Consider the following 27,614-nt stretch of genomic DNA (forward strand, 5'->3'; position numbering starts at 1 on the left):
GATAGCACTTCACAGCATCCCCCCTCCTCTACCTCTTTTATAGTTAGAGATGCTCTCTGAGACTTAGAGGGGAGGATACGAACACTCCATTTATGGAGGATCATCCATCGATCACTTATTCTAAGTCGTTGTAGATTTCTCACTTCTTTATGGCACCAATGAGTCTCAGTCTTGTTCCTGGCTTGTGTCCAGGTCACCCTGCCTGTCCCAGCTGCCCCTTTCACAATCAGTCTCACTGATCAGGACTTGATGTCTTTACGCATGGTACTTTGGAACTACCATTGACCTCTTAAGTTCCAAGACCATTGGCATCCTGGAAGGTCTACTATGCTTCGCTCCAGTCTTTGTGATAGCTTGTCAGTCAGCACTCCTCTTCCTTTGACACCTCATCATTCATCTTTTTAACACACCAGGTCTTCTCTTCTGTGCCTCCTTCAATGGCCTGACCCTTCATCATATCTTTGAAATATGTCTGCTTTCTAAGGTTTGGTCTTTCTTTATAGTAGCTCCACTCTGTTACAGCTTCCAACAACCTTCAGTGGGAATGCCTCTGAATGTACTTCTCAACACATGCGTTTTAAAACCAAGAGTTGAAGAGATAGTTCAGTGGTACAGAGTGCTTGCTGCTCTTCCAGAAGACTGAAGTTCAGGTCCCATACAACCACCTGTAATTCTAGCTCCAAAGGAAACCAATACCTGCTTTTGGACTCCATGGGTAATCTCACACATATGTACATACACATAAACTACATATTAACAAAACTTTTCAGGGGTTGGGGATTTAGCTCAAGGGCAGAAGGCTTCCTGGGCATGTGTCAGGTCCTGGAGTCCATTCCCAGGAACATGTATGTATGCCCACACATATTTCCCTGGCCATCTGGTATTTCCATATGGTTGACAGATTTCCCATTTATCCATATAATTTTAGGTGGAGTGCTAATATTATGTTCAATAACTTCTAAGCTTAGAGCAACTCCTTCCTCATGTAATGAGTAATGTGATGTTGGCAAAATATTCCTTGACCTTTGATATTTTATAGAGTCACTATTTGCCCCAAGGCTGTGCAGCATGGAATAGTTTGACAGAGTACAGAGGGACAGCCCCAGTTTACACTACTCATTCCTTTAACTTATATTCATATGGATGCCAGGCATGCTTCTATGTGCTAGGAATACAGGAATAAGAGGGAAAAGGATGACTGGGGAGAGGAGAGCTTTCAATTTGGCACCACTGATTGGCTGGTATTGAGCACAGACAGAGAAGACGCAAGAGTACCTATGAAGGCAATCCCAGAAAGAGCCTTCCCCACCACCATGGAACTTTTGTGTATGGGACTATTGTGTAGTTGTTTCCTCCGAAATGAAGCATTCCCTCCATGGAGCGGGGGAGGAGGTGGGAAACTCATAAGACACAGGAAACTCACTAATCTTATCAACCTTGGAAACTTCCAAGAATCACAAGGCCCCTTTCTCAGGTTTTATAAGCAAAGAATGATTGCAGAAAAGAGACTCTTTGCATGTCTGGGCTGCCTTGCAAGTTCTGCAGAGACCTCCACAGACACAGTTTTGTAAGTTGTCATGCATGCTGGGGTGGAAATTTTTGGAGAAGCAACCACAGTAAATTCATTCATTGATGCACCAAGTTAGACTTGGGCAGGTTCCTTTCTTCAGTCTGTCATCAGTGCACTATCTGGGGGTGTTCATGTCTCCCAGGGGAAAGTTTCACAGTAGGTACACAGTGAATAAGCCAGCGTGGAAAAAGTAGGAAGGGAGGGGATGATTCTACTTGGTGATCATGAACAAGCAGGGGGAAAGTCATAGAGGGCATCAGGTCCCTGCAATGGCTGTAAACCTTGTGCAAGAAGTAAATGGGGAAGCTGTTATAGTTTAGTCAGGAACTCTGAGTGGCATGCTGTGGTGTGTGTTTCAAAAGAATCACTCCAGTTACCCAGAGTGCTAAAGAGACAATACCAGATGATCTGGTGATCTGGCATTATGAACTCTGGCATGTCTTCCTAACCATGACAAACTCAAACCATGAGCCAGAATAGACCCCTCATCCTCAAGTTGCTTGTCAAGCATTTTTTTCATAATATAAAACATCAAATGCAGCCTGACTGCGGAAAAAAACTCAGATGTGTCAACAGACAGACAGGGAAAAAAAGTCAGAAAGAAGAGTAGGTTTTGAGGAATTATTTAATTTGGAATAGATTTCTCAAGTCTGGGGTGTGTTAAGCAGACAGGCAAAGAACTGAGTGGGCAACTTGTTGCTTCTTTTAGATCTGAGAATACATTTTCCCAGTGCCCCACAGGGACAAAGAGGAAGACCCCCTAAATCCCTGACACAATTCCTGCTTTCCGTGTTCCAGGAAACAGCTTCCTGCCATAGGACATGGTTTCTATACCACAGTCAAACTATTCCTTTGAATAAGCCCAAACCATTGGTTTTAAATCAGTATTATGCAGCAATAGAGGTGGTTGGCTTTATTATTGGTGACATTTTCAGCACAGTGGGAAGTGGGGACCAAGATGGAGAAGGAAGGAAGAAAGAGAGGGAGAGGAGGTGAGCAGTTCCTATAGTCAATTGGTTGATCTCATTTTACTTACACATAATGCTTGGCAAAGTGTTCCAATGGGTGATCTGGTAGATACTGGGTGCAGCCTTCCTATAACAACAGAGAAGTTGCCTCTAAGAGGAGAGTGGACCAAGAGTTTTGACCATTGGCATCTACTGAAGCACATACATGCAGGCATAAGGATGCGGCTAATTGCATGGAACACACAGTGGATTACAGTTTGTCGTCCCTAGCTGTGAATGACTGATAAGACATGCTGTGTCTGCTGTCAGGGTATTTAGTGGTTCATGCTCACTTTTATGAGGTTCCTACCCTTTAATAAGTGTGTTATTTCTGTCCTCTGTCATGAATTTGTAAACATTTGTTTCTCACATCCTTTTGCCTCTGTGACTACTTTCCACTTTGCTTCATAATTATTCTGTCTTAGCTACCATCTTAGTTCTCATGGAAATGAAGGCGCCCAGAGAAGAGGAAAAGATGTCTAGACCCCAACACTGCGTGAAGTATGATGGCAGTGCTCCTTCATAAGGAAGAGCTTCAGTCATTTCATACAAACATGATCAAAGCAGAGATAGCAGGGAAGGGCCTGGAATGACATGTGACAGCAATGGGATTATCAACACTTGGAGTTTCTTTGATGAGTTTGGAAGTGTGCTTAGCCAAATGACATTAAGAAATGTGACTCCATTCTGGAGAGATAGCACAGCGATTAAGAGCACTGGTTGCTCTTCCAAAGGTCCAGATTTCAATTCCCAGCAACCACATGGTGGCTCACAACTATCTGTAATGGGATCTGATGCCCTCTTTTCTGGTGTGTCTGAAGACACTGACAGTATACTCATATAAATAAAATAAATCTTTTTTTTTTTTTTTAAAGAAATGTGGTTCTTGTCCCTGAATGTCAAAGTCACCAAACAATTATTGTAAAAAATATCATACTATTCGCCTTAATTTTATCCCTGGGATGGCCACAGTCTATTCATATTCAGCTCAGAATAAGGTGAATTGATAAGACTCAATGTGCTAAGTGTAAGCCAAATGTCCAAAAGTAAAAAGTAATTGCAAAACACTATACTCATGAATCTCAAAAAAGAATTTCTTGTCTACGCAAACATGGGGTGGTCAACTTTCAGTGAAAATGTCATTGAAATTTTCTAATTTTTGAATCCGGTAAGCCCACCAAGAAGTGTGGAGTTATCATAGGTGATTAAAGTTTTTTGTTTTGTTTTGCTCGTTTGTTTGTTTTTGGTTTTGTTCACAGGAGTAGATAATCAAATGGAGATGGTAAGAGAAAGCTTTTTTTTCTGTGTATCCATCTTTATTCTGAAATGGAGGCTTGTTACCGCCCACCTCCAGAATACATTTTCACAGTTCACAGGCCTGAAAACACACCCAACTCACATTCTGTGGAGGAATCTACACACAGAGATTAAGAGAAAGCGCCCCAGATTCACTGAGGTGAATCATAGCATAGAGGTGTGGGGGAAGGGTCAGAGAGCAGCTGCATCAGTCAGTTTCAATGTAATTGGAAAACCCAGCTTAAAGTTACAGTAAAGAAAGGCATACCACAATAGTGTGGGTCTGGATTGCCCCGTGAGAACCTACACATTAAAGGCTTAATTGCCACCTTGAGGTTATAGAAGCCTAGTGGAAGAAGTTAGGTCACCTGGAGTTTGCCTTTGAAGGGAATATTGGGACCCAGTCATTCTATCTGTACTTAGCTTCTTGGCTGTTTTTCATAGAACAACTTCTGCTGTGATATGCCAAATGTCCAAAGTAACGGGGTCACGAGACCAGGGACTGAAACTCATGAAACCACAATCCTTTTATCCTTTTTTTCCTTTTGTTTATGGGAGGTATTTTGTCACAGTGACATGGAGTTGACTTATACACTCAAGTTTATTTATTTATTTTTTTGGCAAATCTTGAAAAAATATTTTTAAGGATCATCAATAAATGTCACTTCAACACATTTACTTCAAAATAAAATTAGAGGTACAGAATGTCAATGAGAGTGTCAATTATTCCTTTCTAAACTTCATGCTAATGAACTGTTAAAATAAAACAAATCAGTTTAAAGGACTCCAGTAAGTTTACATTAGAGAAACTAATATTTTTCTGGTGTGGTGGTGTATGCCTTTAGTCTCGATACATGGGAGGCGGAGGCAGAGGCAGAGGCAGAGGCAGAGGCAGAGGCAGAGGCAGAGGCAGAGGCAGAGGCAGAGGCAGAGGCAGAGGCAGAGGCAGGTGGATTTCTCTTGGTCAATCTCATTATGTATAGTAGGACCCTTTCTTAAAAAAAAAAGTGACTGTGACAGAGAATGTACTAAATTTTTCATATAAAGAAGCAAGCTACCTATTATTATAACTTATAACTATTATAATTACAATCAATATAATTTTATAGTAGTTATAATCATAACAATTATATTTAATTTTGTTATTAATAACATTGTAAGTAATTTAGCCTTAATAGTTCACATGCATAAGGTAATGAGTGGACTAATAACCCATTCCCATGTATGATGTAGGTACTTGGGAAAGCCTTCCAATTACCATATTTCTGGAGACTAATTGAGTATTCTTGCTGTAGTTTATATCTGCTTGGAGTGTGTTCCCTAAGGGCTCAAACACTGGAAGCCTGGAGTCACTTTGATGACGTGGAAGATTATGGAACCCTTATTGGGCAGGATATAATGCTAGGTCATTCAGTTACTGGTGGCCCTCAGGAGAGGTCCATGCTGGTCTTGAGGGATACAACAGCCTCCGAGAGAGAGAATTATTATATAAAGCAAGCCTGACTGGAGTCGGTCTACCACTACTCTTCTGCTTTTGTTGTTGTTGTTGTTGTTGTTGTTGTTGTTCTTATTGTTCTCGTTCTTGTTTTTCTGTTCCTGTTTTTGTTCTTGTTCCTCCTTTTCTTTTCCCCTTCATCTCTCTCTCTCTCTTTTTCTCCCTCCTTTTCTTCTTTATGCTAACTACAATGTGGTTCCTAGAGGAAGGGGATTTCTTATCAGAGTCAGGGCCATGAAGTTTGGACTTTTAGTTTCTAAAACTGTGAGTTGAGGGAAAAGTCTTTTCTTTATAACTTATCTAGCCTCAGAATAAGCAACTAAAAACAAACAAACAAAAAACCTACCCAGTGTTTACCTTGTCCACCATAACAGCCCCAGTATACTGATGGGCACACAAAAGATACCCAGTAACACAGAAACAAAAGGAAGTTTGCCCTCTGTCACTGATAGTGAGAGTCAAGGAAGGAGAAAGGGCACAGGACTTGGATGTTTTTCCCATTAGCCTCTGTTTTCCATGGGACTTAGAGGACAGAGGCTGGATGACACCAGAGAGGTGGGCAGCAGTGTCTGTGGAGGCTCCCTAGGGGACAGCAGGGAGAGATTTAGAATCTCTTCTACATTCTGACCTCTCCAAGAGCTTCCAGTTCTCAATGAACTCTGCTTTGTCTTTTTAAACTCGTGTTTGGAGTAAGATGTATAAGACCACATGCCTCCATTTACAGATATTCATGCAGATTATCAAACATTTGCCTGTAGCTGCTGGCAGGTGCAGACACTATGACTTTCCCATTTTGTCTTTTTTTACGCAACTCAGAATCCATCTCCCATTTTCACTTACTTCATCTTAGTGTCTGTCTGAAAGACCCTGTCCCTCCTCTCCCATCCCAGTTGCTTTTTATCCTTTTGCTTCTCCGGCTCTGGCCCTTGATTAATCAATTGACTGATTGATTAATTAATTGAATTTAGTGTATGCATGTCCATGCACTCAGACCATGGTGTGGCGGTGGTCAATGGTGACCTTATGAGTAGTTAATTCTGTCCTTCAACCATGTAAGTTCTGGGGATCAAGCTCAGGGACTCAGGTCTGCAGGCTTAGCCAGAAGCGCTTTTAACAGTGAGCCATCTTGCCTGCCCACTTTCCCTCTGCTATTCTCCCTTTTTCCTTTCCCATTCCTCCCTCCCCCCTCTCTCTTCTATTTCCTTTTCATCCTTCTATGCCTTCCTTTCTTCTTCCTCCCCTCCCCCATTCTCCTTTGTCCTTCCTCCCACCTTTGCCTCCCTCCTTCCTCCCTTCCTAACATTCCAATCTGGCAGCCACTGGTTGTATTCTGTCCCAGTTTATGATCTCCCAAGGTGAAGGTGGTCTTAGGACAACAGGGAAAATGGCTCACTGTGCCTCATGGGTCAGAAAAGGAAATTGATGAACAAACCTGAATTGTTCACTGTGGCATTTCTACAGCCACCAAAGATGCAGAGACACCCAGATCCATGCCTGCTTCTGATTTCCCTGCTCAGCAGATCTGCTAATGATATTACTGCACTCACCCTACAGTCCTCTTTAGAGAAATTGCTATTGATCTTGACAAGCTGTGGACGCGCTGTTCTTTTCCTTGGGGGCAGATTCCTGCAGACGGTCTCCGATATATTTTGTTATATTTTATTAATAGAAAGGCAATCCAAAACAAAATTTCTACCTTTTAACTGTTGTGTAGTTCACTGAGCATTTTCTTTGGGATAGTTCTCACGGACTTGAGCTTATTCACCATGCGATGACAGACTAGTGGCATGTTATGCTGACATCAACTCTGATGTCAATGAAACTTCATCTTTGCTGTCTTGAGTTTGTGCTCTAGTGGGTGAATGGGCTTGAAGACTCCTATTCTGTGCAAGAGGTGAGGACAATTATCTTCTACTCTCAGAGCTGTGAATGGCCTTGAGGTTGTTTGTGCTTAGGTTTCCAAATTTGATAGGCAAGAGCAGTGTACTGTCCCACACCCCTAGTGCTGAAAATAAATCCTGGGCTTCACCCATACTAGGCAAAAATCTTTGTTACCCAGCATGTCCTTAGTCCCAGGATACAGACATAAATAACCTTCAGTAGTGAGGAGTCGGAAAAGTGGAATTCATTATGCATTTAACCCATGCGACTGGGAAGCTAGTGTTCCTGGCCTGTTAGTAATGGTCTATGGCTTGTTTCATACTATAGATACATGATGGTCTAAGGCAAGTTGATGTTCAGATTAATTTTTCTTTCTTTCTGAGAATACATTTGGAACCTCTGATTTTTCTTTCTTTCTGAGAAAACATTTGGAATCTCTGTTATCATTAAATATTGTCTCTTAAGCTCTACCTGGTGGGACATAGGTAGAAGGAATGTGCACAGCTCTGAGATGGGTCTACAGCACTCCCTCACAGCCAGTCTGTCTTGCATCTTTCTCCTCTTCTAGACTGCAGTTGGGACGCCCTTCAGATGAGCTAGGGAACTTGGCCAAGGATGAACTGCCACTTGACACATTGCTCTGAGAAGGAAGACTCAAGCTAGACTCTTATATAAAAGTAAACTAATACTATCTTAACCCACTGATTTTTCTTTAGTTTATCAAACTTCACCTATATCAGTAAGGATCAATAGAACTGCAGAACATTTGATACTCTCCCAATGAATTAGAGTACCACAGAAAAAACACTGTACAAAGAATGAAGTTCTCTCTGGTGAACTGACATGCAAGGCAGAGTCTTTCATTCAGGGTTATCCTTTGAAATGTGAATTTGCTCAATAATACTTTGAAAACACAGGACTTAGAGGCTATCAGAGTGAAAACCGATGGTTTAATGAAGTGAACATGGAACTTAAACACAAACTGTAGGACTAGAGATGGCTCAGTCAACAAAGAGCTTGCTCGGCAACCATGAGAACCTGTGTGTATTCCCACAGAACACAAGTTAGAAAAGAAAGAGCTGGATGTGGCAGTACCTTAGGGAAGTGGAAAGGGAAACTCAAGTGACCCCTGGGGTTCACAGGCCAGACAGCATAGTTGGTGAGTTCCAGCCCAATGAGAGATGCTGTCTCAACAACAACAACAACAACAACAACAACAACAACAACAACAACAAAAACAAAAACAACAACAAAACAAACAACAACAACAAAAACAAAAAACCAAAACAACAACAACAAGAACAAGAACAACAACAACAGACAAGGTGGATGACATCTAAGGAAGCAGCTGAGGGATTCCTCTGGCTTCTTCATGCATGTGCAGGAAGACTCTCACACATGCAGACATGCAGGGACATGGTCACATGTATACATACACACATCTATGTCCATATACACACATATTCAGAAACAATCCCACAGAATGTAAGAAAAGTTCCATTGCTACAGTTAATTTGCTTTCTAGTTTTCCTGTTTGTTTCAGATGAGATTCAGGGTTAAAAAAAAAAAGACTATTATATGACTTAAGGGTTATAGAGAAATGGTTCTTCATATCAAGAGTATATTTATCTATATCCACATCTTGCCTCATTCTGTCCCCAGATATGCATTGAGACACTGAGACACATAGGATTAACTTTATATGAACACACACAGAAAACAGTGACTGATGTGTGAAGACACAAGTTTGGGGCAGAGCACTCATGAAAGCCAGAACTGGAGAATGGAGTGCATGGGGCGGCTGATTCTCAAGTTCATTAAGATTTCCTGGAGGCAGTCATTCCTATTTCCTCTCAGCATGGGCCTGCTGGGCCAGGCTGAAGCCTTACCTGCTCTTACCCCACCTCCTTGAACTACCTGAGGTCCTTGTGATTGGCCACTCTTAGTGGCATCTATTTGCTTCTTATTCTGACTTTCTCAAGAATCGACACTCTTCTCTTGGCTTCTGAGATTTGATACTTTTCTGCTTTCTCCAGCCTTGGCCAGCTTCTTTCAATTTTCTGCACAGCTTCTGATTAGTACTGATTGCCAAGCCTCCATCTGCACTTCATAGAGCCCTTGTGCCATATGGGGATAGCTTTATCCAAACTGCCTGAATTCATACCACTACCAGCCACCTTGAGGAAAAATTCTCTCTGAAAATGAGATTGTTCCCAGAATTCCAGATAGAGTTCTTCAACTGGGTGGGTCCCATGATTTTATGACTGGCATTTCAGATCCAGAAATCCAAAATCAAACTCATCATATTTCTTTCTTTTCTAGTCTGTCTATATGAATTCTCTGAGTTGCTACTATTTACCTTTGTTTTATAATAGTTATGTTTTGTTTGTGGCTATGATAAAATGCCAGACAAACAAAAATGAATTAAGAGAAGAAAGATTTATGTTGGCTCCTGGTTTCATGTAATCTGGTCCACAGTGACAGGAAGAATATGGGGGGACAGCTTTGTCTGGGGGTGGTAAGAGCTTCTGGATGTGGCTTCCCATATCTCAGTTTGCTAGGGAGCAAAGAGGTCTGGCAGGAACCAGAGATGGATGTCAAGGCTGCCTGCCACTAACCTGCATCTGCTAGTTAGGGCTTCCACCTCAAAGGTTCCAAAAAAAAAAAAAAAAAATTCCAAAATGGTAGCATTAGCTAAGGACCAAGCGTTTGACGCATGAATGTCCCCACTGTGGGGGACATTTTAGATTCAAACAGTTACATGTATGAAATCCACACCTGTGGTTGGATCACAGCTTCAATCACCTTGTCATGCTCTTCTCTTACTAACTCCCACTCATTACTCATCCAGTCTCCCATGTATCCCCTGCTGACCACTTCTACTGGAAAGCCAGAGTGGCCTTTGAGAACTATAAACTCCAGCACTGAATTCATCTGCGTAACATCCACCAAAGGCTCCCTCTATATTCAGCCTCCCTGGTTTAGTGACAAGACTTTTCAGTGCTTGGCATTCTTCCCCAGATTTTTCTCCAGCCTTCTTTCTGTTCATTGAATGTGTGTCCTGCCTCATTTCTTAATACTGTCACAATAGGGCTAGTCCTCTAGTACCACTCAGGATGCTCTAACAGTACCACCTACAGGGGGATTCTGCTTGCCTAGGACAGCCTGGGACAGAGATTTTCTGTGAAGATCCCCTGACCACAGTTCCATTTATGTAGCTGTCACCAGGTGCTGTCCTCCCCGTTTGAAATGCCATGATGAGACTAGGCTCAGACTAACTCAGTTCAAGGACAAACAGTAAGATGTGTAAGTCAGAACATCCCAATCCTTCTGCGTGGTTCCTGTGTAAATTAGTTTCCTTACCTATAAGATGGGGGTCTGAACAGGATTCATCTCATCATATCGCTTTGAAGGTTAAGTGAGGAAATATATGTAATATGTCAGAATGGTACTGGGAGGGAGCCGTGAGGCGGCTCAGTGGAAAGACTCTTGCTGTGCAAGCCTAAAGACCTGAGTGTGATTCCAGAACCCACAGTGGAAGGAAAGAACGAACTCTTGAAAGTTGACTCTGACTTCTGCCCCAAATAACAAATGAATATAATTAGAGCAGTAATTGGCGAATAGTGTTTGTGCCAGTGATCATTAGGATGTGCATTTATCTCACCCTAGCTTTGCTCCAGAGAAGACAGTAATAAAAGGGATTATACACAGGTGCAGGAAGGAGTGCTATTACTAGTAGGTCTAAAAGTAAAATAAAATCAGATTTTTCTTGACGAAAATAATATCCAGTCCTCCTGAAATTAAATGGATGTCAAGAGAACCATAGGCTAACGTTATTGCAAAGGAAGTACAGCCAAGTGACCGAAAAGGAGATGGTTAACTCTTCCAGGTAAAGCTTGCTGTGACAGGGAACCCAGTATGATCTGGTTAAGATGTTAAATTGGCCAGTGCTATGAAAATAACCAGCCAGTAGAACACTCCACCTCTCACACATGCCTACACATGTGCTCCACACCCCAAGGGCATACAGATACATGCAGGTGCATACATACATATGCACATATGTAGCACAGCAGGATCTTCTGTCTACATACACAAAGACCCGTGTTCCTTTCCTAAGGGAGACTTCCAAGCCTCCAAGCAGGAAGGTTTCCAAACCAAACCATTCCACGAAGATGAAAACAAAAGCCAGAGCCAGTGCTGGCAGCTGCTTTGAACACTCACTTCAGTCAGCCCCCACTCCTTTAAAAAAAAAAAAATCAAAGAACAAGCTCTTGTCAATCTCAGCTATATCAAGCCTTAGGAAAGTTATCCGATGGGGTAAAAAAAAAAAAAAAACCCGAGAAATATGGAAAGCATTCACAGAGGGAACTAGAAGCTAAATAGAGGCAGCAAGAAACTTGACAGAGCTAATGGGAGACTAGACAGAGTTAACAGAAGATAGACATGAAAAGAGGGAATCAGAGAAGGACAGAGGGAAGGAAGGAAGGAAGGAAGGAAGGAAGGAAGGAAGGAAGGAAGGAAGGAAGAGGAGAAAATAAAAATGGGAGAGGGAGGGTGGAAATCTGCTCCAAACTAAAGGGAGGTCATGACGAATAAAGATGCCAGGGAGGCTCTCACAACAGAAACCAACAACCTCTGTCATCCCCAGCAGCTCAGACGGAGGCCCAGGGCTTTATGCAATTTGCTTTTCTTGCTCGAAATCCTCCAAGGCTCATCTCAACTAAATCTCATGATGTCTTTCATGTGATGCAGCTGTCACACCTCAGAACTTAACTTTAAGGAGTCTAATAACCCTGTAAGAAGGGATCTAAATGAAATAGCCAAATAACGGGGGCGATGGAGCCATCTGTCTGGCCATCTCTTGTCAGCTTCTGGTACTGGGATTGAGATAGATATATCTAATTGAGTTGTTGGCTAAAAGGGGTCCATGGGCATCCCCAAACAACCCAGGCTGTTGCCAAGAAAAAGGGTTGATTGCCACAAACTGACAGCAAGACCCCATTCCTGAAGGCAACATCCACACAACTCACTGGACATGGAGAGGGCTAGCTGGTGCCTACACAGAACCTTCAGTATATATATATATATATATATATATATATATATATATATATATATATATATACACACACACACACACACACACACACACATACACACACATATAAAATGACTTCCAGTTTGGTGTTTTTATGGAATTCCTGAGCATGAGAAAAAGTGGGTCTCTTCAGTTTTATTGTTTCTTGTGCCCTTTCTTTGATCTCTTTTTGTGTGTTTTGTTCTATTCTGATGTATTATGTTATATTATATTATTATTATTATCCTTTAGAAGCCTGTTTGCTTTCTCATGAGAGAAAGAAAGAGGGTGGATCCAAATGAGAAGGGAAGGGCAGATGAACTGGGAGGAGCAAACAGAGTGGAAGCTATAATTGAGGTCTATTATGTGAGGGGGAAAAAAGAAAGGAAGGAGGGAAGGAAGGATGAAAGAAAGAAAGAAGAGAGGAAGGAAGGTAGAAAGAAAGAAAGAAAGAAAGAGAAAGAGAGAAAGAAGGAAAGAAAGGAAGGGTCAAAGAAAGAACTCAATTACCCCATACCTCTGCAAAGTCCTATAACAAAGTTTTATGTCTCCTATACTTATCAATGACAAAGAATCTATAGAAATACAATTCTATAGAGTTAAGTCACAGGGTTTATCTCTAATAATGGGCCTTGGATCTCCTGGCTTTACAGGGGAGCTACCACACTGCAGAGGATGTAAGGCTCCCCTTGGCCTCTCTGATTCTATTTATGCCAAGACCTCAGAATCCTGCAGCAGGAGCTTCAAGTCTCACTCAGAGGTTGCAAAACTGGCAAGCTTGGGTGGTGGAAATATCACCAAGTCAGCAAATTGACAGATGGCAGATTGGGAAGATAGCAAAGTACTGAAGAGACAATGGAAACGCCAGACAACTGTGGGGTGTAATGCAGAGAGGTTTTAATTAAGAATTTGGTATGCAAATCCTGAAAGCAGGAGGAAAAGACAAACTGGAAATCACTGAAAAACAGAGCTGGAAGGGACATTAGAAATCAAACAGTTGAGAAGAGACTCAGTGTATAAGAATGCTTGCTGGGCAAACAAAGCGACCTTAGTTCAAATCCATAGCACTCACTTATTTAAAAAAAAAAAAAATCTAGGCATAGCCACATATGTCTGTGATCCCAGTTTTGATGAACTGTGGCAGTTAGATTCAGGGGGCTCATTGACCCAGCCTGGCTAAAACAGTGAGCCTCAGGATCAGCGAAATACCTTGCCTCAAAGATAAGGTTGAGAGTGATAAAATAAGACATTTCACACCTTCCTGTGGCATCTGCATGTATGCATGCTGGCATATGTATGTACCTCCATACACAACATGCACATACCCCTCCACACACATATTAAAGTAAAAAAATCACTTCATTTATCTACATTTTCAAGATATCAAGGCAAGAGAAATATTTAGAGAGCCTCAAATGATTTCCACCACCATTTTTGATCTGATAAGTTAATTTAGTCATTTAAAATATAAATGAAAACAACAACCTGAAAACCCCAAGAAAGTAAGCAAGCATTTCAGGGAAGGAATAAATGAAGGGGAAAATTTTATTTTATTTCTCCAATGATCAACAGATGGCAGTTTGAGGAACATGTTAATAATAGCAACAACGTGTTGATGATTTTAGATAATGCATAGTAGAATGAGTAGCAGTTACACATGGATGCTTTTGTTGCATAAGGAACTCATGCCATCTGTGATGGGTTACAGTGGCAGAGTGGTATTTTAAAGAGGTCGTAGACAAGCTGTCAATGCATTTTAAACTTTAGGGCAAACATGAAAGGAGAGGTGCAACTGGGGGCTAATAAAGGAGATAAATGAAATCACAGAAGATTTAAAGAAAAGACTCAAGACAAACACGAACCAAGCAACCAGAGCAACAGACAGAAACAGCATTTTAGAAGCAATGAAAGGGAAGACATTAGGGAGCAAGAGTAACATCACATAGTGGTAAAGGGTCCATTCTCCAAGAAGAGAGTAACACAACTAAAAATAGCGTTAAAATGCACAAGGCGGAAGCTTCCAGATGGATCTAGTGCTATAGTTAAAGACCATGACATTTTCCATCAGAATAAATAGACATAGCGGGAAGGAAAATAATCAAGCACAGAGTAGAACTAAAACACTACAGATCAAAGTAGATATAGCAGATTCTCCATCCTCCTTCATACAACAGCAGCAGAATACACAGTTTTTCAGCTCGCATGGGATAGTCTCCAAGATACCACTGTGTGAGCCATAAAACAAATTTTAACAGATGTGTACACACACACACACACACCCACACACACACACACACACAGATGGCTCATTTCATTAGTCAAGAGCATATACTTCTCTTGCAGAGAACCTAAGTTGGGTTCCCAGAACCCAAGTTGGGCATCTTGTAACTGCCTGTAACTCCAGCTTCAGGTCTCTCTTCTAGTCTCCATAGGCGCCTGTTCTTATGTACACATATTGCTACCACAGATACACATAATTAATATATTTTGAGAAAAACATGCATATACATACATATATATCATTATATAATTATACAATAACTAATATCAGTTCACTGTATGATTTAACTAGAAATCAGTAACAGAAATATGGCTGGAAATCTCTAAATAATTGGAAGCTGAACAACATATCTTTAAATAGCATATGAATAGGGAAGAATTCTCAAAGGAAAAAAAACCCTTCAAACTAAATGAAAACAAATATTAATTTATTAAAATTTGTAGGAAGTGGGAAATTTATTGTAAAAGGAACATTATATAAATTGCACACATTCAAAGAGATAAAATATTACTTTAGGAAATAGACCAAAATCAAAGAAAGTTGAAATAAATAAGATGGAAATGAGGAAATCAATAGAGAAAAATCAACAAAACCTAAATATGGGTCCTTCTGAATGATCAATAAAATCACCATGTTTCTAAGCAAGTTAACTAGTCAGTGAAAAAAGGAATTCACTTCTATCAGGAATAGATTAAGAGAAATAGCCATAAATACCACATACATCAAATGAAGAGTCAGGTGATATTATGAATCTGGATATGCCTACACATTTGATAATTTAAGCAAACAGTGCACTTAGCAAAAGCCACAATCTGAGAAAATTCACAGAAGAAAGAACAAATGAACCGAATAGGTGTGCACCTATAAACAGAATGGAGCTAGAATTAAGGAGCTGTCAGAGGTACTCGCAAGAGGACTCGATCAAACATTTAAAGAAGAAAGTATTCAAGTACTCTACAATGTCTTGCAGAGGACAGAAAGGAAGAGAACACAAACTCATTCTACAGAACGTTCCCTTCATACAAAACAAACATACAAACAAATAACAACAACAAAAACAAAAGGAACAAAAGAAAGGAAAAGAAAAGAAGGAAACTAAAGACTAATATCTCTTAGACATTACCAAATACAGCAATGCATAAGAAAGATATACACCACGGTTAAATATGATTTAAACTAGGTATTCACAGTGACTGCCGCATTTGAAAATCAACTAGTGTAATTTCATGTCTTTCACATTAAAAATGTCTCAGTAAACTAGGAAGAAATGAAGGAACTTCTTTATCTTGATAAGAGCTATATAAAAAAGAATAACTAATATACTTGGTAGGAAGCACTGGGTTTCCCACCAGCATTAGGAACATAGGGAGGGCCTCTCCTTTTACCACAGTTTTTGATACTGAATTAGAAGTTTTGGCTAAGACAAAATATTTAAAAACTAACGGGGGGGGGGATGGTGGCTGGAGAGATAGCTCAACAGTTAAGAGCACCAATCCGGGTTCAACTCCCAGCACCCATATGGCAGCTCACAACTATCTGTAACTCCAAGGTCTGACACCTTGGACAGACATACATACGAGCAAAACACCACTAATTCATATTAAGCAAAAATAAAGAAAATATTAAAAAAAATAAAAGGACTACAGATTAGGAAGGAAGAAATATAACTATTTGCAGATGGCAATTGCATCTACATCAATATCATACAAGAGTAAAGAATCGCCATATAAAATAAAACAAAACAATACCCCACTCCCTGGAAATTAACGTGTGAATATATCAAGGTGGATATAAGTTTAATGAACAAAAGTCATTGTTTTCCTATATCAGTAATGGATAAGTTGAGTTTGAAATAAAACTCCATCTCTATTAGATCCTCCCCCAAATGAAATACTTAGGTGTCCATTTAATAAGATACGTACAAGATCTGCATGGAGATAACTACAAATCCCCCGTGAAAGATACCACAGGATAATAGAACAGACAGGGAGACAGCACATATTCAGGGACAGGAATGCCCATTAAGGCCAGAAGGTGCTTCCTAACTTCTTCCAAATAGAATCAGTGCAATCCTAATAAAAATCCCTCAAAGTTACTTGGTGTAGAATGAAAACCACAAATTCCATATTGTATATGGAGAAACAAAAGATTCAGAAGAGCCAATGCAAGATTGAAGGTGAACATGTACCGAAAGCTACAGTCATGACTGCACAGTGCTCGTGTCCGAATGGGTTCATAGAATTATGGTGATTTGATTGTTAAAAGACATAGTAAAGCCGCAAGTGTACATTCCTGAATGAAAGAAGCCAATCTGAAAAAGCTACACATGGTACAGTCATCAACTCCAAGACATCCTGGAGAAGGAAAAAAACATAGAAGTTAGCAAAACCCGTGGTTGTCAGGGGTTACTGAAGATGGAGGAAGGATAGGCAAAACCAGATCACTTTCCAGTCATGAAAATACTCTTAAAACTTCATAATGTTCCCCTGACTTACAAAGATAACGTTGTGTATGCATTTCTGTGTATGTAGGACCTTGGGTATTGATCTTTGTCTCCCACCTTGTTTGTGACAGGGTCTCATTTACTGATGTCTACTTAGGCTAAGTGGCCCGAGAGCTTCCAGAGATTCTCTTGTCTCCATTTCCTATCACATTGCAGTAGTGCTGGGATTGTAGATTTGCTACTGCATGTGGCATTACATAGTTCTGGGAGTCTAAACTCGGGTCTTGCAAAGCAAGTGCCACAGAGCCATCTCCGCATTCTAGGACAAACGTCTTTATGTAGCTGATCAAACCTATTGCATATGAAACAGCAACACTGAACTCTAATGGATTCTGGGCACTTGATAATAATGGGTTCCCACTGATGTTTCTTGGGTACCTAACATACTACTGATAACTGGGAAGGCTATGTGTTGTGATGATATTAGGTGCTTGGGAAATCTCCATATTTTCTCTCAGTTCTGCTGTGGAGTGAAGAGTGCTCTGAAATAAAGTTTATTAAAACCAATTAAATAAACATAAAACCTCATGAATCAATGTTCATTATTCAGGAATTACTGCCAATACTTCAGGAGACGAACTTCCTACCTTTATGACAAGGGATAGGAGAATATTATTAGACTGAGATTCTTGAAGGCACTCAATAGGAACAGAAATGGAATCACAACAGGATACGTCACCTTCCTGAAACTATATGTGTGCTTCTTTTTAAGGACAGGGCTTTATATGGTCATTGTAAGTGTTTATAATCACAGAAGAAATAGTTGGACAAAAAAGGCCAAAATGAGTAAGACCTGGCATCTCCTGTAATTGCGGCTCTGAAGAGGAATTACAGGCTTGTGTGGGTAATGTCCAAGTAATTTCTGAATTAAATCCAAATCTCCTGGCTGCTATCAGGACAACATCCTACGTGAACCAAAGGACACAGTTAGTCTTCTTTCAGCCAAGGACTAGCAGTCCCAGTCTCTGCCCTTCAAAAATCCTATATTGTGGCTGGCAAAGGGCCAGGGGAAGGCCATGAACATGACCCAGGTGGGAGGGACTGTTAAATTTGTATAATTTCTTGTCTGCCAAGATGGATGTCAGCAGGGATCTGAAGCAAGCTTATAAAACCAGAGGTAAAAAAGCAAGATCAACACAGAACAGTGAGACAGGCTATTAAAGCTAGGGTTTGGGAATGAGGCTGTGCACTTGGTCCCTAGCTGGTGGCCCTGCTTCAGGAGAGTATGATACTTTCAGGGTTGGGGTTTAAGTGGAAGAAGTGGGTCACTAGGGGCAGAGCTTGAGGATTAAAGGTTTGCTGCGATTAGAGCCCCAGCTCTGTTTCATTGTTGGAGCTTTGAGGAAGTCAAGCCATAGGGTCTGCTACTCATGATCTAGGCACCCAGCACTCATGCCTTCCTAACCCATAGACTAAATTCCTGCTACTCCCTGATATTGACTGAGTTAAGTGTTCTGCACAACGATTGAAAGTAGCCAACAAAACATAATGCATTTTGGCCATTCACCAAGCTTTGCTAAAGAAAAAATGGTTCATATAATCCTAATACTTCAGTTTTAAAATTTGAGACTAATAGCTCACATGACTTTTGAGTATAGGGATATACTATAAGGAGACCTCTAAAACTGGAGTAGATAATCAAAGGTCAAACTGAGCAGTTTTGCTTCTCAATAAAGTGAGTAGCCAAGGGCATACAACATAGCTATTAAGAAATATCTTCCAACTTGTTTAATGATTTGAATTTGGGCTGACAATTCACACTGCACCTAGACTATGGTGGACTCCCCATGAGTGTTAACTTATTTTTTGCACTTTGCATTTGAGTAGTCTAACTTACTAGTCGGTCTTATAGATAAGACAGCAATATGCTCCAAATCTAGGAGAAAGCTTTGTTTTTTCTCTGCTTGTACACCACCCACACTCCTACCTCCCATAAACAAAATCTCATTTTTTTTTTTAAGATTTTGGGCTTGGTATTTATTTACGTCAATGTGATAGATTCACTGTTTCATATTCCCAAAGGCTTTATTGCAATTCAACCAGTGATGAATCTCCCTTACCAAATAGCTCATTTTCTAAAATAAATGTTTATTAACTAATATCTGCTTTTAAAAATATAGCTATTGAGCTAACTAACCATTGATCTCATCCCATCATTAGACAGTTCCTATATCTTCAACCACAGCACCTTGAGACACTTCACCGAATGTCTTTTAAAATTGAGATGGGCTAATCTACTGCACTGTTCTGCTCCGAGAGTTTATTGTGACATAGATGATGCATTGTTTTGGCTTTAGGAATGCCTTTTCATTCCCAGGGAGGGATTCTTCTGGAAGTCTACTGTTCACAATTACACGCTTAACAAACCTTTCCAAGAATACTACCTGTGTAGCATAGCACCATGTATCAGATGAAGAAGACACTCAAAACAGTTTGGCTCACAGAATTAGTCCTTTAGCTCACAGGTGTGCTACACAATAGTCTAGTACTTTGAGTCTCTCCATATGCTCTTTATTTTCTAGATCTTTCCCTCCAGGACCCAACTTTTCTTTCCTCTTCTTCCCTTTGTTCTTTTTCCCTCATCCCCATCTCTCTCTCTCTCTCTCTCTCTCTCTCTCTCTCTCTCTCTCTGAGGTATGGAGCTATCCATCTGCTGAAGGTTAAGAGTGATACAGAGTAGTACAACTGGTTCTCAATAGCCTTTCTGAGAGAATAAGAAGGTTATCAAGTAACATTACCCAGCATCATTCTTTTTCTTAATCTGTATTCTCTTTAATACTTAATTAAGACGAATTTATGAAATGCTGCATACTGCGTGAAAAGTATTATTGCAGTGATTTTACAATCATCAACTCATCTAACCCAGAGGTTCTCAACCTGTGATTTGTGACCCCTCTGTCAAACCTCTATTACCCAAAATAATTATATTATAATTCATAACAGTAGCAAAATTACAGTTATGGAGTAGCAATGAAAACGATTTTGTAGTTGGGGGGGAGCGTCACTGCTACACAAGGAACTGTATTAAAAGGTTGCACTTGGGGGCTGGTGAGATGGCTCAGTGGGTAAGAGCACCCGACTGCTCTTCCAAAGGTCCGGAGTTCAAATCCCAGCAACCACATGGTGGCTCATAACCATCTGTAACAAGATCTGACGCCCTCTTCTGGAGTGTCTGAAGACAGCTACAGTGTACTTACATATAACAAATAAATAAATCTTAAAAAAAAAAAAAAAAAGGTTGCACTTTAGGAAGGTTGAGAACCACTGATCTAACTCTTCTTGTGATAACCCCATGAATTACTTTTAACTTTTAGATAAGAAGGTTGAGGTACAACGTTCGTCACTGGCAGAGGCTGTATTCAAGCCCAGGGAGTCTGGCTCCAGAGTCTGACTGTCTACCCTTACCAAGTGTTACCAAGCTTCTGTGGAAAGAATATGGGATGCCCACAGAGACCACTGTACCCTCCATTCTATTTTCAATGAAAAAAGACAGTGCAGAGACAAGTGCACACAAACAAAAGCCACAATGCACAAGATCCACTGGATTTCTCTTTTAAAAACATGCAGGGCTTAGATCTGAGAATAGCTGTAAGAGTCATAAAAGCCCCTCAGCCAGGTGCCAGGTGACAGCCAACTGTCCTTTTCTAGAAATTTCTCTTGCTATCTCACCCAATCTGAACCGAAGCTTCCCTTTCTGCCCTTTCACAAATGCATTGCAGCATCCCCGAGCCTCAGACTCCTGAAATTCTGTCCTATTGCAGATGGATGCAGGCTGTGTCATTTCCCCATTGCCCCAGATTACAAGATGGCATGGCCAATATGTCACATGTCAGTTTGTCTCCTAACACAATGCTGCTGTGGTCTCTGCCTTGGAGTCCCTCATGCCTTTCCATACCAGGCAGCCTAAAATGGAATCCTGATCAAACCTGTTACAGGCAAATATCCTTGCCTTAACAAAACAGCAACTGCTACTTGGCAGTGGGATTTTTGGAAGTTCTAGTGGTACCAGTACAAGATGAATTGTACTTTCTTTTTAAAGAGACATAAGAACATGACTGCATTTGTATTACAAAAGATGGTATGTGTTTTAAAGTCTTTTTTTTTTTTTATAGCACATTTTGTTTTTTGAGGTAAAGTTTTAAAAGCTGAAAAATCTTCCCATCTGGGCAGAACGTTTTTTTGGTCTTGCGCCTCTTTAAAAGTAGAACAACTTATTTATCAAGAAAGGACCTGGAGTTTCCTAAATAAGTCCTTTTATAGAGTAAAACCCAACTGTTCAAGGCTGGAGTTCAAATATGCTTGAAGGGGGAGTACACTCAAGAATGGAGCTACCTCTTCAGCAATAAGCATAAAAAAGTATTAGCAGTTATTGATGTGGATGCCAAAGTTAAAATCAATTTATATTTTGGTTATTCTCTGAACTCTTCTGAACTTTTGCTTTGAAAAGAAAAACTTACATAAAGAAACACAATGAACATTTTATTGTGAGAGGAGGGGGGAAACCAAGATGTTATATGTCAGATAAGAGGAGGTGTCTGAACTAACGATAACAAATAGTATTTACTGCAAAATTTTAATTCAGTAGGATGACCAGAAAGACCAAATGAAACAATGAATCCGTGAGTCTACAGTAAGCTTCTTGTTCTTTTGGGATCCATTTCTCCACGGGCTGATTCTTTCTCTAGGAGAGAAAGGGCCCTAACAATATCACATCATGAGATTTAAGGGAGCTGGTTCTGCTTCCCAGTCACCTTTCACTACCTCCCAGATCCCCGAGGAGTTGTTAAGAAACATTTGATAATGATAGACTGTATTTTCTTTTATCCCCTGTATGGAGAAAGCATCTAGCCCTCTCTCTGAGTAGAGGTACCTGACAAGATGGTGATCAGATAACTTGGAGGGACTTTATGGAAGGAATCTTTTGTGACTTTTGAGAATTCTCAGGTTTGGTGGAAGCTGATGGAAGGTACAGATGATGATGATGATGATTTCGAAGCATGTCAGCATCATTTATACTCATCATTTTATTTACCAGAATATCTATGTGTTGATAGATATTATATTTGATGAAAACTCTGCTAGCCAAAGACTTCAATCTCAAAAGTAAATGCATTTTCATGGGTTCATAAGTTCAATTTTTTTTGTTCTACCTCCTGATGGTTCAAACCTTTCTTTTTTAAACATGGAGAGACTAAAGACTTTCCAGACAAAGCTATGGAGAAACTGTAGTGTAGGGCGTTGTGAGCTATCTCCTCTCCTCCCCACTACTTGCCCCAAGAGAGAATACTGAATAGGGTCATTGTTCTAGTTAGGGTTTCTATTGCTACGATGAAACACCATGACTAAAAGCAACTCGGGGAGGAAAGGGGTTAATTCAGCTTTCACTTCAATATCATAGACCATCACTGAGGGAAGTCAGGACAGGAACTTAAACAGGGCAGAAATATGGAGGCAGGAATTGATTCAGAGGCCATAGAAGGGCACTGCTTACTGGCTTGCTTGCCCAGCCTTTTCTTATTGCACCCAGGACTACCAGCCCAGGGATGGCTGTACTCACAGTGGGCTGCGCCCTCCCCAATCAGTCACCAATTAAGAAAATGCCTTACAGGCATAGCTACAACTCAATCTTATGGAAGACTTTTCTTAAATGAGGCTCCCTCTGCTCTGGTAACTATAGCTTGTGTTACGTTGACAGAAAGCTAGTCAGCACAGTTGTCCTACTCTGAGTATTAAAGTATGCCAAAACAACTTTATTTATATCTCACTAATAAATCCACAACAAAGAGCAGTGACCCTGGCAATTTAAACAGAGACACATCACATCACCCGAATTCACTTCTTGTGTCCAGACCTGAAACACACAAATGCTAAGTAACATGTTTGTTACTTTGGAATAATTCTCACAATACTTCTGTTGGCTACGGGGTACTTTATAAGATTGTATAGATGAGACAAAATACTCGAGAAGCCAAGTAATTATCCAAGATTCTAACAGCAAATAAAACAGCAGAGCACAGAAGGATGTATAAACTTCCAGTGCAATCAATTTCATTATTTCTTTTCTAGTTTTTCTAGATTTGATCATCCCAATTTGATCAGTTTCAGGGTGCTTAAGTAATACAGGCATAAACCAAATTTCTGTTAACCAGACTCTTTTTCTGTCTTTCATCCTAATGAAACCTTCGTGAATTATTGAACAATGTAGAGGTTCTTTTAATGGAGACAGGGAGGTTAGAATCCACATTAGCTTGCCCCATGCCTTGGAATTTAGGCCCATTTCAACTACGGATCTACATTTCATTTCTCCTGACTCATGATGAAAGTTAAGTGAGTGTGTGTGAGGTACCAGCAGAATGTAAGACTTGCAGTGAGCTCTTGGCTTTCTCAATTAAAATGGAATGAAAACACACCCTTATTCTTTTTGAGGTAGGTTTTTAATCGCACAACCCCAGCTGGCTTGAAAGCCACTATGTAGACCAAGCTGTCCTCAAACTTACAGTGATCCTCCTGTCTGCGTGGAGTGCTGAGATTTGAGGCTGTGTCACCACATCTGGCAAGAGAGAGCCTTTTTCTCTCTGCTTTCGTCTTGCCTGGAATGTGACTGTGATTGCTGGTAGCACAGCCAGGAGGGAACAGGTTGGGCCCAGATGCCAAGGAATTCCTTGGGGAACCGGAGCTGGTGCTACTGACACCAGTGTCTGGCAGCTAATTCAAGATCACAAACTAACTTCTAGACTCCTTTCAATTGGAGACAGGCAGACCCTTACTTTGCCCTTGTGACTAGCAGAAGACACTTAATAAGATGTAGCTGGAAAGTCAACAGAACAGACTGTCTGGTGCAAGAGAATGTTTTGATCACTGAATGGTGCGATGGTGCTGAGAGTATCTGTGACTGACTGGCACTGAATCTGACCCTCTTGAAAGCAATAACATGCTTTCCTTAATTTGGATTCCTAAGATACAACACACACACACACACACACACACACACACACACACACACACACACACGATTTTCTCGAGCACCTTAAGTTTCAGAGTGAAAAATACTTTAAGTGTCATTAGGAATCTTACATTTTTCCTTCAACTAGAAGTTTTCCTGAGTATGGACACTATGCTGAGTTTTGTTCCGAATGTGGGGTTTTGGAGTGGACACGATTACATCTTTGCCTGAAGAAATTCAGTCCCATAGGCAACAACAACAAAGTACAGATGCTTCTTAGTGTATGATGGAGGCACAGCCTGATAAATCCAACAAGATGTAATGATGTATCAAAATTTAATATCCACGCTGCCATGGCTTAGTGTCAGAGTGCGCCACAGATGAGAGTTGCTTCCCCTTATCACTGGGCCCCATGAAGTCATGGCCCCTGGTCTCATCTTGAGAGTATGGCACAGTAGCTTCTCCAGTCCAGGAAGGGATCACAATTCAAAATTCAAAATAAAAATTTTACCAAAGCTTGTCACATGCAATAGTAATATAATAGTAATGGACATCATAATAAATCAGAGAGCATCTGTTTACATTCCATTAGGGGATGGAAAGGCATGAGAGAGGAGGGGACATCTGTCTATAGTCCATTTTGAATAAAGGTTTGATAAGAGGCAACGTGGGGTTCAACGCCATTAAGAGAAACAGGAGTTATGGAAAGAGAGGGTTTCTAGGGAGCGACACAGTCTGGGAGTGGGAGAGTTTTCAGAGAGTGTATGACACCAGCAGATGAAACAAGGGCACTTTGTGACTTTTTTTTTTCAGCAGCTCCTAGAAGCTCTGAGAATGTTGTAGCCTCCAGACAATGAGGGAATGACAAGAGGCTACTGACAATGGGACATGGAATTAGATTTGGGGAAGTTACTCATGTTTACCTGAAATATAAATATAATGACTAATCATGTAAAAATTGATAAATTAGGAAGCGTTAAACTGAACATGGGAAAGGAATTTTTGCCTTCATTTGTTCTGTCTTTTGTCAGTGTGTTGATCTTCTCTGTGTGTGTACATGTGTGTGTAGAAGTGTATGCATATGTATGCATGTAGAGGCCAGAGGCACCCTTGGTGTCTTTCCTCATGAAGTCATCCACCTAGTTTTGTGAATCCACCAAGCTTTAGTATCGGTTTGTGTCTGCCTCCTTACCACAGGAATTACAAGCAGGGGCCACTGTAGCTGTCATGCATGTGTATGTATGTATGTATATGTGTGTGTATAAATGCATGTATATAATGTGCGTGTGTTTTCTAGGGATTGAACTCAGGTCTTCATGCTTGCAGATTAAGCACTTTACCAACTGAGTTATTTTCTAGGTTTCATATATTTATATTTTCATGAACAGAACAAACATAGAAAGAAAGAGTAATAAAGATTAGGTATTTCTGCAGCATGCTGCTTGACCTAAGATTATATTATGAATTTCATACTCTGTGTTCTATACACAGTTCTTATCTACATGGGCCAAATCAGATGCACTTTTGGTTTTGTTAGAGCATAGCCACACCAGTTCTCCCTGCCTGCTGCCAGGTCGTCTCCATTATAATTAGGAGATACACCTGAACTGTGAGACAGAAATCAACTCTCATCCATCCATCCATCCATCCATCCATCTCCATCTCAATCTATCCATCCATCCATCCATCCATCCATCCATCCATCCATCCATCCATTTATTGTCTACTTATCATTGTTACTGTGTGTGTGTATGTGTGTGTATTTATGTGTGCATGTGTGTGTATGCATTACAAAGGTTGTGTGTGGAAATCAGAGGGCAGCTATGGATCAAATTCTATCCTTCTACCTTTACTTGCATTCCAAGGGTCAAACTCAAGCATGAGGATCACCAGGCTTGCATGGAGAGTCCCTTCACACAACTGAGACACTTATCTGGCTCCTCTTCTTCCTTTAAATTGCTTCCTGCCAGGTTATTGGGCAGAACAATGACCAAAGCTACTAATACAATCTCCCATTGGTCACTAGGAAAGATATTTTACCTGAATGTGTCTATCATTGTACATTGAGGGGAAGCGTCTCTGAGACCTTCTGCTCTTTCATCAGTAGACATTCTTCACTATTGATGCTAGCTAATTTTTTTCAGAGTTGAGGATTGAACATGAGGCCTTGTGCTTCTTAGGCAAGTGCTCTACCACTGTGCTAAATCCTCCCCTCATGCTATTTTTGAGTTCAATGGTTCTCTGTGTGTACAATCATCAGTCTGTCATTCCTCTACTTTCTGGATATTGTGACTCTGCTAGTCATCTTCATATGCTGTCCCTCATCCTGCACAATTTGTGAACCATATTCCTCAGCCAATAATCCTTAAATCCTTAAAGTCTTGACAACTAGGAAAACCACACATTTCCTGTGTATATTCTCAGCCTACAAGTTCAACCCATTTGTATTTCATTGCAACGATGTCTTGTACTTAATGAAGATTTGTATGGAGAAAATAAATCAGCCACATCACAAATTAGACATGATGTATCCACCAGAGATTAGCAGAGGGTCACCAAGTCATACAAATCTTCCATTAGAGACATTCTTCAAGAGCCTATTTGGATCTTGGCCCCACCAAGATGTACCCATTGAAGATCTAGAGCAAAACACCACAGCGATGAAGGCTAATCAGTTTAAACATGTTGTAGGTTGGCTGTATTTGCTAACTAGAGTAGAATTTTCCACAGGAAGGGTTCAACATGTTTTAATATAGAGCTTTTTAAGGTAGAAAATGAATGTGTTCCCAAATCTAAAGTGTACTTTGTCAAAGAAAAAAAAATCATTACTTTTCTTTTAATTTTAAAAGGGAAAAAGCTCCTGGATTTGAAAAAAGAAAGAAATGTCTGAGTATATTCTCAACAGGAATAGGTGTGCCATTATGAAATAGTTCTGAGCCCCGGAGAGACAGCGATAGAGTTCCTAAGTGATCTAGGGGGATCAGGAGCATCAACAACAAAGCCCATAGCAGAAAGTCCTGACCCCTTTTGGAACACAGTGCTTATGCAACTGTTCTATATGCTGAACAGAATGGCAATCACATTACCAAAACTCACATTGAAAGCAGAGAACATCTTGGGCTCATGCAGTCTATGAGGTCTAGCACTTTGATGCTAATGTTCTTAGGTAACTCAGGCCAGACTGGACAGAACAGACATGATAGAACAGGGACATCAATGCATATGCCGGAGACCTTGGAGGTTAGATTTAGGATGCTGCAGGCACTGGCCACACAGAGCAGACTCTCATGACTAGCCGACCACCTACCATTGTCCTTTTCCCAGGAGAGAACAGTACATCCACCAAAGTCCCCACTGCTTCCTAATCAACCAACTGAACACAAAGAATCCAAAGCATACACACTCCAACCCCTATAAAATATGTTCTAAAGGCTATTACCCCAAGATGGTCTAGTTCACTTCAAATGGACATATATTGCAAAGAAGAGATTTAAAACTATGGGGAAAATTTAACCTGCAAAGGGTCTTTGGATTTTGATTTCCATCTATGGCTAACTA

At 40.6% G+C, this 27,614-nt stretch overlaps 1 protein-coding gene across 4 annotated transcripts in view; it reads right to left on the reverse strand.

Moving 5' to 3' along the window:
- Chrm3 (cholinergic receptor muscarinic 3) overlaps nucleotides 1-27,614 on the reverse strand; it is a 461,004-nt gene that overhangs the window by 100,309 nt on the left and 333,081 nt on the right. Inside the window, exon 4 of one of the 4 annotated variants that reach the window (XM_029547349.1) lies at nucleotides 2,607-2,665. The exons of the other annotated variants lie outside the window; for them this stretch is intronic. The gene's annotated coding sequence lies outside the window, so the exon portion shown is untranslated. The remainder of the gene's footprint in view (nucleotides 1-2,606; nucleotides 2,666-27,614) is intronic. 4 annotated transcript variants of the gene reach the window in all.

This window comes from Mus pahari, chromosome 16, assembly GCF_900095145.1.
Source record: "Mus pahari chromosome 16, PAHARI_EIJ_v1.1, whole genome shotgun sequence".
Taxonomy (NCBI): domain Eukaryota; kingdom Metazoa; phylum Chordata; class Mammalia; order Rodentia; family Muridae; genus Mus; species Mus pahari.